Source organism: Perna viridis, chromosome 4, assembly GCF_037379345.1.
Source record: "Perna viridis isolate PV_CMFRI_1.1 ecotype Kerala chromosome 4, ASM3737934v1, whole genome shotgun sequence".
NCBI lineage: Eukaryota > Metazoa > Mollusca > Bivalvia > Mytilida > Mytilidae > Perna > Perna viridis.
The window spans coordinates 25,462,588-25,481,849 of NC_142448.1; the positions used below are offsets into that span (position 1 = coordinate 25,462,588).

Here is a 19,262-nt window from a genome sequence, read left to right on the forward strand (position 1 = left end):
ATTTTTCTTATTATGAAACTGAGAAAGGAGAGACAATTTACATGTAGTTCATTTTATTCGTTCCTACAAAGATTTCAGTATCCAGATGTCTGTATCATGGTTCTACAGTCACAATTCTGAACAATGGTAACTCATTCCTTGTTAAATATTATTTTAATTGGCTCTTAAAATTCCACAGGAGCATAATTATACTTTAATGACCTAGCTCTGTATTAATCTTTATTTTATCTTATCTGGATATTAATTAATCAACTATATTTGACGGTCTATTACGCTGTATATCAAAGCTTTAGTAGTAAAATATTTCATAACCGGTAGCTTAGACTTTTTAATAGATTTATTACTTGAAGGTGCATATCCTTGTGTCACTGCGTATTTACATGGCTGATAATCGATAAATTTCCTAAATTCCAAACCATATTTATCAAGGGTACATTCCTATTTAAATGGCGCGTGGATATACGATCACAAGGGTGTCGCTATATGACCGTACAACTAATACAAGTGACGAGAGGAGTTCGGTATCGCGTTATATGAAATACTACTCCCTAGTAATATGTTAAACTATGCGATATTCAATATCATTTTATGGGTTTTCTTTTACACCTAGATGTATATGTGTGGAAAAATTTGCTAATTGCTTGAACGCAAAGACCTAGATTTTAATAAAGTTTGGATAACGTTTCCCATTGTCATTCAATATCATATGTGATTAAATATTCTGCATGCCATTTTTTGTTATGCCGTTGTAAGAATATGTCTGTTCAACTACGCTTTTGATTTTCAATACATTTTGACTAAATTAAAAAATGAGTATAATTAACTTCTTTTTTTTTTAACCTTTCTACTGACTATATGAAGTTTACAATTTTGGAGAACAATATTTCAGATGTCCGTTTATAGTTATAGTTGGTGATTATCAGAACTCGGTGTATGTTTATATTATTTTTTTTTCGCCGAAATTGATATTCTTACTGCTTGATAATCTACTGCTATGATACCAAAAACTATCGACAAAATTACGTCAAATTAGCGTTGCATTGACGTCGCCAATAAACATTGCAACGCCAGTTTTGCACATATCGACAGTACATCAAATATCGTCTTCTTGGGCTTGCTGCGATATTTTTCAGTCTCGATTTCAAAATTGCCGTTAATCTATATGATGTGTGGTAGTAAAAAAAAACAGACATATTTGAGGAAACATCGTGGAGAAAAAAATCCAACAGCAATAGAGCAACCAAAATACACGAATTCATCGTCTCTAAAGCCACCAGCAAAAAAAACCAATTTTTACAAACCAATTTATTTCATTTGACAAATGCTTGATTACACACATAAGAAAAAAACACCAACTGTACAGAAAGTGGGAATTTAAACCACCAAACAAATTCCTGAAACGGTTCAGGTTGTTAGCTGTAGTGTTGCTCTTCTGTGTCTATAAGGATATCATTTTACTATTTTTCATCATAATGAGGGGGGTCCAACCCCTGGATCTACACCAAGATCAGCCTCTGTGACCATGGTATGATAATTACATGTGCAAGTTCCCAAAAGTTTTTTTACAGAAAGGTACATATAAACTATCCATGTTGAGATCAAGATTTTTATACACAAGCAGGTTCTGTAACCGCATTTTTGTACTCGAATTTGCGTAAAAGATCAGATAAGATTAAATACTCAATCTGAATATTAATTTTATTTATGTCAACTTACTAAGTGAAAGTAAATTGAACGATAAAAGGATATGGTGATAGATAACGACATTTAAAGTAGCTTCATGACCAGTTATAAAATTGAAAGGTATAATAATGTCCCAAAACACCTAAAAAGAAACATTTTTTAAACGATAGAAGACTAAAATAACGATTTTTTTAGGATGAAAACAACGCATTAACTTACTTTGAAAGTGTAAACCCGACATTATCCTTCACCGTCCATTTAAATTGAACAGGTGACTCCAACCACGGCATATTTAATTAGACCAATTAGCACTATAATTTGACGCTTCCTACTGACTTCGAGGGAGGCCTTTCTCCGATGAAACTCTCCAATGCCAAATCATTGGTACATTCCGGTCTATATTTAGACTTTATTTACTAACATGTTATCTCATTTTGTGATTTTTTTCTCTCTATGATATAAATAAGTATTGCTCAATAAGTTTCATGATGAAATAATCAAAATTAGAAACTTAGTGAGGACTACAAATATATAGAAAATGTCCACGTTTGCATTTAAACGACATAGTCCCTTCGTTCTTACAGAAACTTGGTCTAAATCCATCAAATTATCATTTTCCATAACTGTGTATTAATCGTGAATACAGGGGGTCTCTGAAGTCCATATATTGGTACTCTGCCCCCGTTTTATTCAATATCTGTTATTAAAGATTTGTCCGTTACAGATAATTAACGTAACAATACTTTGTCCTTATTTGCTCCATAAGTCTAGCCAAAAGTACGATACATGATGTCAACAATGACGTACCCTATATTGTTCTGGTAATTTTGGTATTGAGTATCTATTTGTGTTAAACGATCGACTGAACGTTAATGTACTTTTAAAATATTCTTATAAATCCGCGTCCAGGATTAAAAAAGGGGGGTCAGTCAATTCTATTCTTGTGTTTTGTATGAAAGGAGATACATGCAATGAATGCGCCAAAATATTGGTACAGACGTCGTAATCCTGTTCAACAATGTTTATAAACTAACCTTGATTTCTTAAAAACAAAACTAGGACCGAACTTACTTTCACTATTCCGTTTAGCAAGATAAACCTAAATTCAATCAGATTTGATGGGTATCAGTTTGATATGGTATGGTTGCTAATGAGATAGTCATCCACTAAATTCTAAGCAATTCAACAATTCACCCACACGGTCTTCAATGATGGGCAAAACCCAAAGTGCACAAGGCCCCCAAATAAATTATGTGAAATTATTCATATAAAGCTAAGTTGTTTGTGTTGTGCTGTAAATTAACAGTCTCTATGAACAATCAAGGGCAGCTGTATTCGGTACAATTAGGCGTGACTTTCTATTTGAAGATCATAATACATGATTACGAACAACTAAACATCAAGGGAAATATGAAAAGTAAATATAAACAAATCCAAGGTTAAGAAAGTTCGATATGATTTCTTACTACTGTTTATTTACCGGACTCCGCGGTCAACCCACTAACACAATTCTATTAATTTGTCCTAGTAGTATCCAGATGACCCTTCTAATTAGAAAAGTTATCGTACAGACTCCCAAAGGAGACGGACTTAATAGTGATCAATGTGTAGACTTGTTGACAAAAGAAAGATTATTTAATATATATACTTGATATGTGTTATCTGTTTGGCTTATTATATATGAATCAATTGTCCACTTTTGTAAGTTTCTGTCATTCCACGGACAATAGAATTCCTGACGATCAGGATAAACCCCGGAATCACAGTCAGTCCTCTTATTCAATTGTATATAACATCAAAGGCACCAAAAAGATCAAAGACTTTAAGTTATAATGTGTGTTAACGTCAATATTCTAGAAGTACTAAGACTCCAGTACTAATAATACAAACTTACATTAGATATACGGAAAATCTATATAAAAGCTGTTAGAAAAGGTAATGTATGAACAGGGGTGGTTGGGTGATATTCGGTGGCGGGTCCCATGCAGGGAAGATTTGAGGGATTTGAACCCAACCCAACCTTCTTTTTAGGGAAAATTTTGTTGAAGCCGTGCAAAATTAGAGCACATAAAATGATACAAAATGAGAAAATGATAACATGGAACCCCCCTTCCAAAATTTCTGGATCCGCCCCTGAATATTTGTCGATCCTTTCCACTTCCTGGTCTTAAAACTTTAATATTGTATTTGCTTAATCATTTTTGTTGGCTTTAACTCAAACTGAGTTTATTAATACAAAAAGGTACATGTCTACAAGAATGTCAATGATGACGGTAACAATTTCTAAAATGACATCAATGTTTATACCTGATGGCGATGACGATGATAGTGGTCTTAGAGAAAATCCATCCGATACGAAAAAAATTCATGGAAAACGTAGAATCTGAACAGGACATGCCTTGATAGATATAATACGTGCTGTTGATAAATACCCCAATACACCTTAACCGTATTGTTTTTGACTTCAGTGGAGAATGATACCGTTATATTACAGATGACTTGCGTTTCCCTGCGTGATGACTTAACTAAAAATTTGTTATGATTAAAACTAATAGAATCAATTACAGTCTAATAAAGAATTATTTAAATTAAGTGGCCCTAGCATGGCCCACACGAGAAAACAGTGAACGTGACCACTATTTCTGAACATTACGTCAATCTAATCGTATTCATTAACAGACACACCCTTCGCATCATGAATGAAACTAAGAAGCATCGTGTGAATAAAACTAAATATCGAGTTTTGATTACATCTAAATATAAAGAACAAATAGAACCAATGAATAGGTGTTGGTTGATCAATACGAATTAACTAACGTAACTTCATTTTGTATAGACAATGAGTTAATATGAAAGGAACGGTTCCAATTCATATCAATAGAAACATTAGAGTAATAATATAAATCGGAAGTAAGCAAGCAACCTACACAACTTCCGTATATTTAATGCAATTAACATTATTTCGAATTTAATTCCATTAAAAAGATTGTCATATCCTGTCAGTAGAAGCCATCCCAAAGATTTCGATAAAGACATTGATCATCGAGTCTTTCATCTTCTTTTCTACCTAAACAGAATGGCGTGAATTCTTTGAACTTTTCCTTTTATAACTATGGGCATTTCCTCTTGAAAGGTTAATACCTTGCAGTGGCAAAACAAATCTTCAATGAACAATTGAAAATTAAAAAAAAAATGTTCAGTCGCTTATAGTTATCAACGGTAATAGGGAAATTTCACAAGAAAATCAAAAGTCAACCTGATGGCACAAAAGCTGTAGATAGCATGTGCATTGTCATCATTCCAACAATTTCAAGTTTTGAATGAAAATAGAAACTTGCTTATACTGTATTTTTTTTAATGAGCGGGTTTTTATTGTGTTTGCCGCACCGATTTTCATTAGCCTTTTGTGGTGTGTCCGTGTTGGATGATAAGGATGTGCAGTTCTTTTCATTTCTTTTTAATCATTTGTAAACCCGACACTGTTTTAATGTTTTAATTGAAATATTGCATTATAAGGAGACTTCTTCATGATCACATGTTCATACTCGGTGACATTATGTATTTAGTAGATGCATAACATTCCTATTAAAACACACAAGTCATTAAGTTAGTGACATGCATCAAACATTTGAAATAAGCAACTGAACTTTTTTGTTCTCAAGTTTGAATCACTAAGATTGAAATCAGTTCACTTGCTAAAAGATAATTGCAAATAGCCTAATATTTTAACAGCATAAACTGTATTTCAAACCTGCCAAACAATGTTCACAATATTTAAAATGTACTTTAACAAAACTGCTCTAACAGTTTAAAAATGAAAGAAAACAAAATAATCAACAAAAAAAAAACAACAAACAACAAAACAAGAACAAACTATAAATAGATAAGGCAACATGGCTGCAGTTTTAGCCTCGTTTTAAATTACGCAACATTTTGAGATTCGCCCTTCTATGTAAAACCTTAAGCCCACTTATAATGATAAGGAAAAGTACTTGCAAAAATGTTTCTCATATTTGAACGTCGAAAAACTTAGGAGTACTAAGTCATTTTTAACTTTTGGAAGATGAAGAATCCACACGTTACCAGTCCATATGATGCACTTCTGTGATCGTCTTCTGGCGACCGAATTTTATATATGTGTGTGTGTGTGTGTGTGTGTGTGTGTGTGTGTGTGTGTGTGTGTGTGCCTCGACAGACACTTTTCTATAGAAATATTCCAAGGTTCTCAATACAAGAGAATAAAAATAGATACTTCAATCACTATCTGCAGATGACACAGCTATGTAGCGCCAAATTATACCTACAGGGAATATTTGAGATAGTTTGAATTATTTCCTTATACAGTATCAGGTGTTTTGTTGAACGTATAACACTCGAAAAGACATAAAGTTAGGAGACAGCTTCAAGAGATTATTTATGTCCTTTGTCTCTTTAGAAGATGATAAGAGAATAGTATTTACTAATAATCTGAACCATATATACAGGAGTTTTATAGCAGTTATCAAATATAAATGTATGTTTACAATATAATTTCAAACAAATCACTTAGAGCTGTTGGTAATTTTCTAGACAAAGTATCCATCCAGGGGGTCATCCATAAAGCCAGGTAAGACCCATCTTCATGCAGTCATGTGGTGTTTCTCCGTGTACGCTAAGTTAAACTACTTGAACGGTACAAAACTAGTATAATCATTTGTGTGCTTTTGGATTAGTCCAGAGGACCAAGCACCACGACTGTGGTGATTTATGACACTATGAGACGAGAGAAAAAAAGATATCGGTAAAAACCTCAGTTGCTAACAATCCGAATTTGACGTCTTGTTGTTCCCTAGTACAATTTATTTATAATTCCTCTCTATGGGGTACTAATATCCAGTCAGTCTTAAACATCTACCAGGGGAAAGTTTTGTTCGGGCGTCCCACATAGGATTAAAAAGTGCATTCTTGAAATTTCGGAAGATTTACTAGGTTTAACTTTCTAAAAGTTTTATCGAAAAATAATCGACATTTGACGCAATTTCTTATAATAGCAATGTCATAAACAATAAGATTTGACAAAAATTTAAGTGTTCAATAAATCGTCGACCACACTGTGATCGCTAAGAGATAGATATAGAAAACTTTGACATTGTCATTTAAACAAGATATGATTGCGTTTACATTTGATTTTCATGGGGAGAGTCGGGTCTCATCACTGATAGCCCTACCGCGGGTAAAAGTTAAAATATTCGTCTCAGATACTTGTATAAATTAATCTGTTATAGATTATAGCACGGATAATGTAGAAGACACATACTTTCCATCAGTTGAAACCGAAATAGCTCATCCCAATTTCAAATAAAAAGACGTTGCAAGATAGAGGAATACTATTCAATATACTTAATTTTTAAAAAAATCGCTATTTCATACCTAAAGATTGTTGGAATTGACAGCAAATTATAAGAAAAAAAGAGATGCATGTTTTCTTTGACTACCATGTACTATTCACATACCAGAGCGTTTCTTATAACTAAGAGAATTACATAAATTATGTCCCGTTGCAATGGCTTCGTTGCATTGTAATTCTAAGAAATTCCATAAAATCGTTTGCGAAACTTGAATACATGCTTTAGCTGGAATTTAATAACTAAACTCACCCGTCATCTTAAGAAAAAAATATCCAAATATTGACTGACTTGATTTTCACGTGCATTTTCCAGGAATTTTCACAATCAATTCGGAGGCGGGTGAGAGTTTGTAATTTATATCCTATTGCCATTGTTTGTTGTCGCATATGGTTTGAAACCCAACCGCGAAATTTAAAAATCACATTCTCAAACACCTACCATCACGATGTTTCTAAAGGCTAATCTTTTAGTAATTATTTACTTAACTATAAAAATGCAGGTTGGAAAACAAACGTAGAGAGGCGTCGTCAATTAGAATATTGTGATGAGATAATGTCTTATGAAAGGTTTTCAAGCATGCCGTGGGGATTATGTGATAGAAGGTAATCAACCAAAATGTGTAAACAGGCATTTTTGTCATTTTTTTGGAAAAAGGAAAACTTTGAATGACGAATCCCAAAAATGTCCCTTTTATCATTATGCAATTTGTGAAAAAAGTGTAAAATGCAAAGGGGAAAGGCATTGTGACAATACACCGTGACCTGCTGACAAGCCTTGGGTTGACAACGCCATATAAAGCATTCCTCATCACATCTGTCATATGTCCTTTTTAAAAGTATCGCATTATTTATCATTTTTATTTTTCATGATTTCTTCAAACAAAAAAAGAAACGAGGGTATACATGCAATGAAGCATTAATTACATATACTCACAAGATAAGTCACAATTTTCTGAACGGAGTAGGGAAACACACTAAAGGCGCAACCAATATTTTATTTATATTTATAATTTCTGACTCGACTCCCTTTTTCCCTTTTTCCCAGTCCTTTTAAGACATATGACCCAAGTACCCTGATCCTAATATCAAATGGTATTATCTTTTCCAGACATGGATCACGTATTTATCTATAACTTCCAATAAACAATGTTTTAAATGACTTTTATTTTTACAACCTATGATATAGCAGACGTCCATGTAGGTCCTTCGTCTTTCTCTTATAAAACATCCAACTTTTTAAGTTACTTCAATATTTAGGATTTCACAGTTTCATTTTTTACGTGATATGCACATTAAAGCGAAAAGAGTCCCCTAAAAGACAAACATTTTGATCCGTCACTGAATGTAAATCACTGACAGACTCCTACTTCAGCTAGCGACCCTACAAATACTTCGACTGACACAGGGTAAGCCATTATCAAGCAATATTATGTATGTTTTACATTTTATATTTTTAAATTGTATACATAGCACATACATATCATTTTTCCTATATCATTCCGAGGTATAATCAGAGCTATCGGAATGTTTGTTTTAAATTGATAGGCACTTTAAATCAAGATTAAAATAACTCCTGTCTAATATTTTTATTAGGGATAAACAATTTGTCGAGTCATGATAAATTGTATATAGTCCAAGTTAAATTGTAGTAGTTCATATTATATAATACACAAATATACTAAAACGTAGAATGATAGCTTTCAACAAACTGCAGGCCTTGGTATACCATTTGATTACTTATATGTAGTACAGATTCAAATCTTTTCTTCTAAAGACAAAAATAAGGATAACAAAAATGTACTTTAACGTATCAATTAACAAGTCAAGCCTCTGACACGATGTTGAGACTCCCGGAGCGGGTATCCGGGTACATCTAATAAACCTCTGCTTTGGGTGGTGTGGTCTAAGCTTAAATTACTGTAGCTTTACTAGTACGTTTCTAATTAGTAGAGAACTATATTCGTTCTACAGCTTCAGCTTCTACACAGAAGTTAATTTCTCCTTTAACTAAATTGAGTATGAATGGAAAGCATTTGAAGCTTACTGCCGTCAATGGTTAGTGCAAATAACAGAAGAGGATCTGAGACTACAATTGCACATATATAGCACTATCCCATAAATAAATCCCGGTTCTTCAATTTTATGCTTTGCATCACACAAATAAATTTTGCAGTCAAAGTTTTCATAACTGATTAAAGCAACGGGTAACCATGAGGGCAAAATCCGAAAAACAAATCGCAAAATTGTAATGATTACAAGTCACTACTTTATCCTCATTATATTCTATTACATAGAACCTGCGAGTACTTGTATGTTTCTTTTTATGTGAACTGAATTCTATGATCATAGCGTGATGTTATTTTTTTGTATGCACTGAGTTGGGCATTTGCATTTTTCTTGAGTTGTCAATGTAACCAAGTAAGATAGAAGCGCCCATAAAATTGCATGATAAACGAACGATGAGGGGTGCAGATTCGGGTTAATTTTCACCCTGCAGTCATAATTTCTAACACTTACTGTAATATAGACAGCCGGGTATTTACTCGCGCTGATCCAAGGACACGCCCACCTCTGAAGAAACCTCAATTATGCAAAGAGTCAACACATCAATTTTGACTGTCGACCTAATAATTGCGTAATTTTAAAAAGAAATATGTGAGTGCGTAAGGTTTGTTTATTTTCCTTATTTGAGCAGGTTGGTTTTTTGGATTTTTGTTATTGAATTATAAGTAAAGGTTGTATAATAAGTATCTTAACAGCCATTAGCAGTAAACCAACACTTAAATTCTAGACCAATGTTCAATTAATGCTCCTTTTACATGTCCTATACCTTTCTAAATGCACATTTTTCAAATAAGATATAATAACAACATGATATCTTTGATTTTTAAAGACTTAAAAAAAAAGAAACGATATATATAGCCTCAATGATAATTGAGCACTCACGGTATACCTAGAATAGTTGGAATACATATTAAATACTTGACGTACACATGGGTTTCAACACTATTGTGGTTTAAACGAATTAGTTGTACAAAGTCCATTTTAGTTTGGTGAAATGAAACTGTGCACATAGAACTACATGTTAAAATCATCCATGCATTCATCGAGTACAACAGATAAGAAAAGCGGTTGTGACGTTATTTTCATAAAAACCTTAATGCTATTGTAGATTACAACGATTATACTCCATTACCATGACCCTCCCTCCCAAACACGCAAAAAAAACCAAAACAAAACTGAAAAAAAAACAAACACAACAAGCACAAGCACAAAAACAGCAAGTTTTGACTATGGAGGTTTTGGGCAAAGATTTCAGAGAAGTCAGTCTTGCAGCTAGCTTTGAAAATAGAATAATTAAAATGACCGAGTCAGATTGTAAACTTTTTTACCTTCTTAAATAAATGCAGCGGAAAAAGGCATCTTATGGCATGCGTTTTGATGATTCATTATATTGATTTTTTTAACGTTGATTTTGCAACTTAATTGACAAGTTCGTGAATTTTGTATAGGCATTTCCTCTAATAATGATTAGTGAATTCTCAATTTTATTACTTGTCTTTTCATTCCAACGATGATGATGTCGAATGCATCTTAGGTATATGACCAATTAAGATACATATCGAATATTATGCCATTCAAAGTTAATGCCTTGGTCCTCAGGTCACTTCAGTTTAGAACCAGCACTGGATGGATACATTTCTTTTTGGTTATTTATTGCCATCAAATATAATGTAGGATTTCTTGGCCATCATCCTTGTTACGTCATAGAAAGCCCCGTTTCACATTATGATATCCATATCTATACAATTACAACAAACAAAACCATCTTCTTCGGCATTTGTATAATTATAAACAATACAAAAAGCACCCGCATTGTGTTTGATGGCAATAAATAGGCAAAAAGAAATGCATCCTTCCCATGTTGGTTACTCCGGAAATGACCAGAGGACCCAGGCGTTATCTTTGAATGGCATAAATGTTGGAAAATTCATTTTTGCCGTAAGCATCCAAAATTTCGTAAAGAGGTAATGTTAAATCATGCAGGAACTAAATGCTACTTTCCGCGGGAAACATCGTTTTTAGGAAAGACGACAAAGACGTAAATAAAACAGTGCATGAACATAACATTCTGTTTCGTTATTCATGAAATCAAGGGAATACAACAGAAACAGCATTATTTGAGAATCCCAGATCTTCAGTCAACGATGGAAAAAATAATTTTTACAAGAAAACAGAATATAAATGATGAAATATGCATCATTATTTCAATAATAAGACATTTCCTGGATACGGTTAAGTCAGACATGCTAATTGATAGCGTCTTTAATTTAGTTGAGCTGTCAAATCTAATCCTGTATGTATTTTATCTTACCTTATATTTTTTACATGATTAAATTTCCGGATTCATATCACCAGCGTAAAAAGTTTCTTAGCCATTGCGTTAAATTAAATGTCCGAACCTAAACATTACGTACACATACTTAAGTTAAACTACTCCACTTCAACAGATAAACGTTTTTTATCTCAAAAAAATTTGAAATATTCCTCAAGGAATTATTACATAAGAAATCTGTTTTGGAGTACTAAATAGAACACCACGAAGGATTCCGATAACAACAATGTCAATGGTGAAGTGCACGAACACTAGCAACAGTAACACAACACTTGTTATAAAAAAATCTCTCGAAAAATAAAACCTTGATTTGTCTTCCAACACAAAATTCTTTAAAATGATAAAATATTAAAATGTGATCTATTTAAGTCTGTTATTTAAAGGAAACACTTTCACAGTTAAATCACAATAATTTGTTGTCCAAATATTTTAACTATTCGCGAAGTTGAAATTTAGATATATTTTACAAAGCTGTGCAAATACACAAATTTCTAATATGGCTAATGCGACAGTTTTCTGTTTGTTTTCCAGATTTAAAACAGGGCGATGTAAGTGAAATATATAAATATTAAACCCAATCGAAACGTACATTTCACAATGTGTATAACTCCATATCAACATGAATGAAACAATTTGTCGTCTTTTTAACATTCTATCTTACATGGATATATGCGAGAACAAAAAATACAAAATAGAGAAAACTGAATAAAGAAACCCTAACAAAATATACGAGTTAGATGAAATAATCTAAAAAGAAACCGAATTACCATTCCCTAGAACGACAACACAGTAAGAACAACACTAGAAACAAGAAAATCAAAACAATATTAGGCCAAAAAAATAATGTCTTTTTCTTGTTTCCCTACCTACCCTAGCTCTTTGTGCATGTCCTAAACGTTTTATGGCATTTTGCATCGTTATAGTCTAGATTATCTCGCCATTAATTCAGTGTAAAATGTTTTTGAAAAAATAAAATAATTTTCCTACCTACCTTTACTTTCTTGGTGGTAGCAGGAAACAAGACTTCGAATTTTTGGCCTTATTATAGATGATTTACAAACCCCTTATATCAAAGGGTTGGACCAGTGGTAACAGACATGAAATAAATTAACTCAATTTAAATGTAATAGAAGCAAAGGGAAGCTCTGAACAACTACCAGTAGTAACGTGTTTAAAATGTGCAACGTTTTCCCCTCATCTTTTGTCATTTATCATGAATTATACATGAAAGGAAAATCATACCAACTTGTACAGAACTTGTGTATTTTTGTCTTATGTATGTTTATTTCCTTGTAGTTCAATAGTGTGACCAATATATACGTTTGGTAAAGCTTAATCAAACATAGATATGAAAGCGAATATTTAATAAATTGTCTAAAATAAGTCGTTAAAATGTTGTATTAGCGTTGTTATTTTCACTTTACGATACAGTGCAACAGGGGAACTTTTTAGAGTATCAGTTATGGCCATCTTTAACCGACATGCCCAAAATCTTACTTCCTTATCCGAGTGAATTTAAACATGACATTATTTCACGTCATGTTCAACACTTTGTAAATGGTGTTGACGGAATAGTTTGATATAATGTTAGAATTCATTATAATTAGGTGAGGTTTCGGGTGTGAGATAGAGGAACAAGTTCGTCAAACTCTTAAATAACTGCGGTTATGTTAAATGACCTAGTTGTTAGTGTTCTAAATGGTACAAATACGATATGCTCTAAAATCGGGTGACTTCCGCTAAAATCCTGGTTCCCTTGATATTATTGCCTACTCTTTCGTAACCGTTATGACAAGAATGTTTTCTATCATCTAGAACAAAATAACAACAGTCAATGGCTATAAACAGATATCGATGTCCTGAATATATATATTTGTTGTGACATGCATCGTTAATTTGATCCTCTATCCTACATAATAACACCTAGATGAACTGTCCCGTACTACCATATATCGTGTACTTACAGCCCTAGATTAATCCTACGAGGAGGAATCACCCGGCCAGCAAAAGCTATATTTTTATGTAGTCTAGCTGTCCGAGTGGTCTAGGGCGCTGGACTTAGTGCAGGCGGTGTTGCCATGGATGTCACAGCGGTACGAGTTCGAGTCCCGCGGAGGGAACGACAGAAATTTGCTTCGCAAATTTGACAGTTCTAACATCGTTGGGAATTTTTCAGACCCTTTTATAAGTTTACGTTATCTTCCCTGTATCAATTTGATCCGATGGAGCAGTGTAGTGAATAGAGTCGTCACATTCTGAGACGTTGTATATATATATGATCTTTATATAACAAATTGTAACGAACGTCTTTGTTTGAATCGGAAACTGGGTAATATATTACATACATTCAATACCAAACGATAATTTTATCTTTTAATGTAAACTTCCCGTTCTAATACAAGCAAAATGCTCGAATAGACATGCGTATGGTATTTTTTAAAGTACGTTGTAGCGATCTTTGGGTCGCTTATGATATTGACCAGGGAACCAGTTTAGGAACCAGATTAAGCAGGTGGTGATGAATATTCATTAATATTGGGGCGTTCTAATGTATGTGACCTTCATAGTCTTGTAACGAGTCTCAGTGCTTGAATCGGAAACTGGGTAATGTTCAAAGCTAACCGATCATTTCATGTAAACTTTCCGTTCTCGTACAAGCAAGAAACACGCGTAGAACATATGTGTATGATACTTAAGAGGTACCCTTTTTTTTTATCTCGTATGAAGCTAGAACCATGATGCTGTGGCGGTAAACACGGCGAGGATCTGCAGCATTGTGTGGCGTATAACTACATGCAAATCATAATGCGATTATTAAGTACTGAAATTACGAGTGCAAACAATATTTGCGACTTAAAAACCATAAAAATTTGGACATTTGGGTGAAATATCAAACTGAAAAGGGGAATTTTAAAATGTCATGATTTAAGTTGTGACGTGGTCAACCAAAATCATGTGTATCATATTCAATTTCATCAAAGCTTATCAAGCTTTCATTTAAAACAATGAAATCAGTTCAAGTTACTTTGATGCTTACATGAGATTGATGTTAAAAGCTAAATACACACTTTCCAATAATTTGTAAGAGTTGTGTCCCTTACCCTAAGTCTACCTCCTTAATCAATGAAAAAAATCATCAAGGGCACAGCAGAGAAAAAAAGAATGATGATATGCAAATAACACAGTCATAATCTTTTAAATAAAAATCGCAGTGACTAGCAAAACAATGTAATATTATAAAAAATATTCAACCGTAAAGTTAACTAAAAAGGTGCATATGTAATAATTACAAATTTGTGAATTTTTCTGCAATAATTATTCGTCTACGAATAGGACGAAATAATTATAAAACATGGCTTTCGCGTTAACAAGATTTATATGTGTGAATAACGTTAGCTATGTTCCCATATGTAGATACGTTCATTTTGATTGATAAAAGTACTGTTGACAAAAAATTAAAACGATTTTAGATAATTATGGTGCAATTCTTCTTATACTTCCAATCTCATCAACAGATATAATAACTGCTTCTTTTACTTTGTATCATGCACAATGCTGGCGTAATTCAGAATATAAAACAATTACAAGGCTTGAGCAACTGAGCAATGATATTACTGAGTACGACAGAGCTGCAAAGGGTGCAGTATCAGGTTGGAAATAGGTCATAAAAAAAATCTAAAGATGGAGTTTTATGATTTTAGACTCTGCCTATGATGGACGAAGCTGTATAAACGACTTTTGTTGATGCCATATCATGTTTTTTGTGGTTGGTGTCTCGATCAACAGGGGGAGGTGAGACTTTCTAAAACATCAGCTCAGCGCTGACAGAAACATTTTGAGACATTCATGTTCTGGACACCCTGCATATATTGGACGTCCTTCTTTTGATTCTTGTGCAGCTGTTTGCTATAGTATATACCATGTTGTTAAGTCTTTAGATATGTACGCATGTTAAACGGAATATTTGAATTATTAGTTTAACGAATTTTGTGGTTTCCAATATTTTTTAAACGCTTTGCCTTTTTTGTATTCATTTCAACTCTTCACTTAAAAAGAATGATCAAAAATAACATTATCAATAGAACCTCTATTAAGTCGTTTTGACGACAGAAAAAAAAACAATATACTTACATGTCTCTCTTTTTGGAGACACGTTTGACGTCCGTAATGATATTCATTGTTTACACAAGTCTAACCACAACCAAATTAAACAAACTATATTGATGAGACAATGCAACGACTAGTTTAACAACATCCCTTTTTACACACATCCTACCATCCATACTTGTTGCTTTTTCACCACAAGTACATAGCTGTACTTTTACTACCTAAAAAATAGTTATTATTTTTGTGGTATTATTTCTTACCAGCCAACATTTTTGATGCAGTGATGGTTATAGAAAAAAACTTCCCATTAATTAACGTGATTTAAATCTAGAAATACAATTAAGTTTAAAGTAATGATAGTTAAGTTATTTACGTTTTTCTTTATAGGTTAAAGTCAAACATAAAAACTAGTTCTCATAATTTTAAATGATACAAATTGCAACAATGTTCTAAACACAATATAGGTATGACTCTACAAATCTTGCCATCAAATCAAACACGGTATTACAATAAAACATAATTCTTAAGATGTATCTAATTAGTTTTGATAATTAAATTATAAGGATGTAGATGTTTTTAACTTTTTTATGTTGAAAGGTGCTCCTAAATGATCTATTGTCACTTCCTGATTTTTGTCTGATCATCAAAAGTATTCGTTACTTTATTTATTTGTCCTAATGTACAAGTCCTTGTAAGGATCAGGTAAAATACGCGTGTAAAACCACACCCACCAGGAGTATATTTTTTAAAATCGAAATTGTCTTCCAATTTTGAAATCAATACTGTTCCACAACGAATTTTCAATTTGCTATGTAATTTACAATTTATCTAACATACAATAAAGATGAGACAAGTCTGGTAATTAATTCTTAGTTCTAATGGAACAAATAATAAAATTACACTATTAATTTAGTGGGATTTTAGACCATATTGCACATGCTTCGTCCTTACAAAGACCCGTATTTAAAAAATAAAAGGGCTAAACACATGGTCTGTAATAAAATCTTTAATGAAGGAAACTGTTAACGTCAGTAATTGACCAAGATTTAAGTCATTAAAATAATCTAAATCGGCGATGCACAAATAGGCAAAATGTCAGACATGTAGGTAGAACGAGCGGAAAATTGTAGCAGTGAATTGTACAAGATGTAGAAGGCTTTTTTATTCAACCAGCAGTAATTTCAAAAGAGAAACAGCAGCGATGTAAGTCAAAACTGTATTTTCATGTTTTTCGTGAAAACCAAAATTATTTAGCGCTGTTTATTGGTATAATTCAATATACTTCAGTGGTCTTTGATATTACTACATATTTGTTTATTTCTGAGACCCCACTTGTCCAATCGGTTTCCTTGGTAACAGAAAATTACTCTCAAGTTCATAGATAATAACAAGCAATTAGTATCAAACAAATAATACACACTGAATAAAAGATTTCATCTTTTCTAGTAACAGAAAATAAACTGATCATGTGATGGCCGACTAGCTCCTAACTAATAAAATGAATACTTTTTTTTAAATACAATAATCATACTTCATCGTTGAACATTGTGCATCCTTTCTACAACTTCATCAACTAACTCAACCGAGTTCTTTCTTGAAAAAAAAAACTATAGTCAATTGACATTAAGTCAGTTTCAGTGAAGGAGAGCAATGTCGTTCAACACGTTTTTTGATCTGTTGCCTTAGGTACAATAAAAATTGAACTGTATCCATGACAACATGACAACATGTATGACAACTTACAAGATTTGTATAAAGTTTGATTGGTTGAGATTGGTTCAGATTAGTTGAAAACTCCAACTTGTCTTTCCAAGGAAATTAGAACATGGGTCATTGAGTCATTTCATATGGTGGATTCCGCGACTTTCTCAAAATAAACAAACGACAGAGACATTTTCCATATTGTTAAGAATGATATGCCACAAAGCTTTTCAAATACACCAAGGGACTTTTTAGTTGGATTCAATTTAGTTTTTACTATTGAAAATGAAATGTAACTAAAATTTATTATCCCGGAAGCCAATATTACAAATGGTTATTAATGTTTTTTGAAATTTCATTTATTTTCTGCAGAATTTGAACTTGACTGTGTGAGTCAGTCATATAACGAAAAAAAGTATATTTTATTTATGGGCAATATATATCGTTTAACAAAGCATTTTCTAAATGGAGTTATTGTCATTAAAATATATTATGAAGAAATAAATCTTAAAATCTTTCAATTTAGTCAAAACATATTTCAGCGTATTTTATTTCAAAGTGATTAGTTTTTCAGACGTTGTGAGAAAATACGAAGATGTTTAAACAAAATCATGACCAAAAAAAAAGAAACTATTCAAGATATTTTATTACATGAAGCTTTGCATTGCGTAGATTCCTTTGCTCTTTTGAACTTTATGGTAATGTTAAAATGAAGATGACTTTATATGAAATATCGTTTTTCATTTTTCTATATTGATTAAGTATTGTTCTGCCTAAAAACCAGGCAGGGGGGATTCATCATATCTTAAGATAAAAAATGAAACTGTTGAATACATTTTCATTAAAAAAATGAAAATAAACTCCTATTATGTTCGTGTCCTTGGATCTGCTACTTATCGTGAATAATTTTTTGACTGGTTCTATTGTAAAAATTCTGACGGGAAGTTTCCCTGTACTTTTTTTCTGTAGTAGATCATAACCAAAATTTAAGTGTTAATATCTCGAGTGGGAAAATTTCATTTGCACTTTTATTTTGAATACAGTTTCAATGAGGCCTACTGAAGGATTTCCGATAAAAAAAAGTATTTGGATTTTCCTATATATCTTTAAATATTATTGGACTGGTTATAGTGAAAAATGTTCTGGTGTGAAATTATCCCATTTTTTCTGTAGTAGAACATAACAAAATGTTAAGTTTTAATATCTCCAGTGGACTACTTTTATTAGCACTTATATTTCTTAATGCAGTTTCTATAGGGCCTACAGAAAGATTTGCAATAAAAAAATGTGTGGTTTTGAGAATTGCATGAATCATCTTTTATAGCATCTGCCTGTTTTTAATGCAGAGCTGTACTTAAGTGTCAGTCTCTGTAAGAATCAAGCAATGGTTGAGACATGATAAAAACTATCATTTTGATACTGTCATTTGACTATTTGCACCACCAGAATCAAGAAAAAATACCAAAAAAACCCAATATTTTCCATATCATGTTGGTACATTGAATCGTAATTTCATTGAAATGCACTGAAAATGAACATTTCAAGGACAGATAACTCTGTCAAAAACTTCATTTTTCTAACATTCTATTGAAAAAATTCAGTGATGCAGAAATTTAATAATAGTTTTTTTTTCAAGTAGAGAAAGTATCCTTGAGTGATATAATAATGTCAGATCGGTGGGGTTTTGACATGCATGTTTATGAATTGTCCCATTTGCCTGTTTCTTATAAGCACTTACACTTAAGAGTTACTTCTTGAGCATTTAGACATTACATCAAACAGATTTTATTATAACAAGATAGGCATCAATTTTTGTTTAAATGAATTATGGTAAAAATTTTCGTTAAAAATTCGTGTCAAGAAGGTTACAATTATAAAGTTCATACATCGATTGATTTGATGGATTGAATGGTTGACTGGAGTTCGTCCTTTTTTCAGTGTGTACTTACTTTTGTAGTTCTTTTATTTTGTAGGATTGGTTCTTCATAC

At 32.4% G+C, this 19,262-nt stretch overlaps 1 protein-coding gene across 4 annotated transcripts in view; it reads right to left on the minus strand.

Moving 5' to 3' along the window:
* The window catches only part of LOC148619467 (protein NDNF-like), a 37,399-nt gene extending 21,775 nt beyond the window's left edge, over positions 1–15,624 (minus strand). The window contains exon 1 of one of the 4 annotated variants that reach the window (XM_088579364.1): positions 15,597–15,624. The gene's annotated coding sequence lies outside the window, so the exon portion shown is untranslated. Of the gene's footprint in view, positions 1–1,902; positions 2,370–7,319; positions 7,408–11,444; positions 11,755–15,596 lie in introns of those variants that run through there. The other 3 variants (XM_088579362.1, XM_088579363.1, XM_088579361.1) reach the window with 3 other exon arrangements.
* Positions 15,625–19,262: the final 3,638 nt, after the last annotated feature.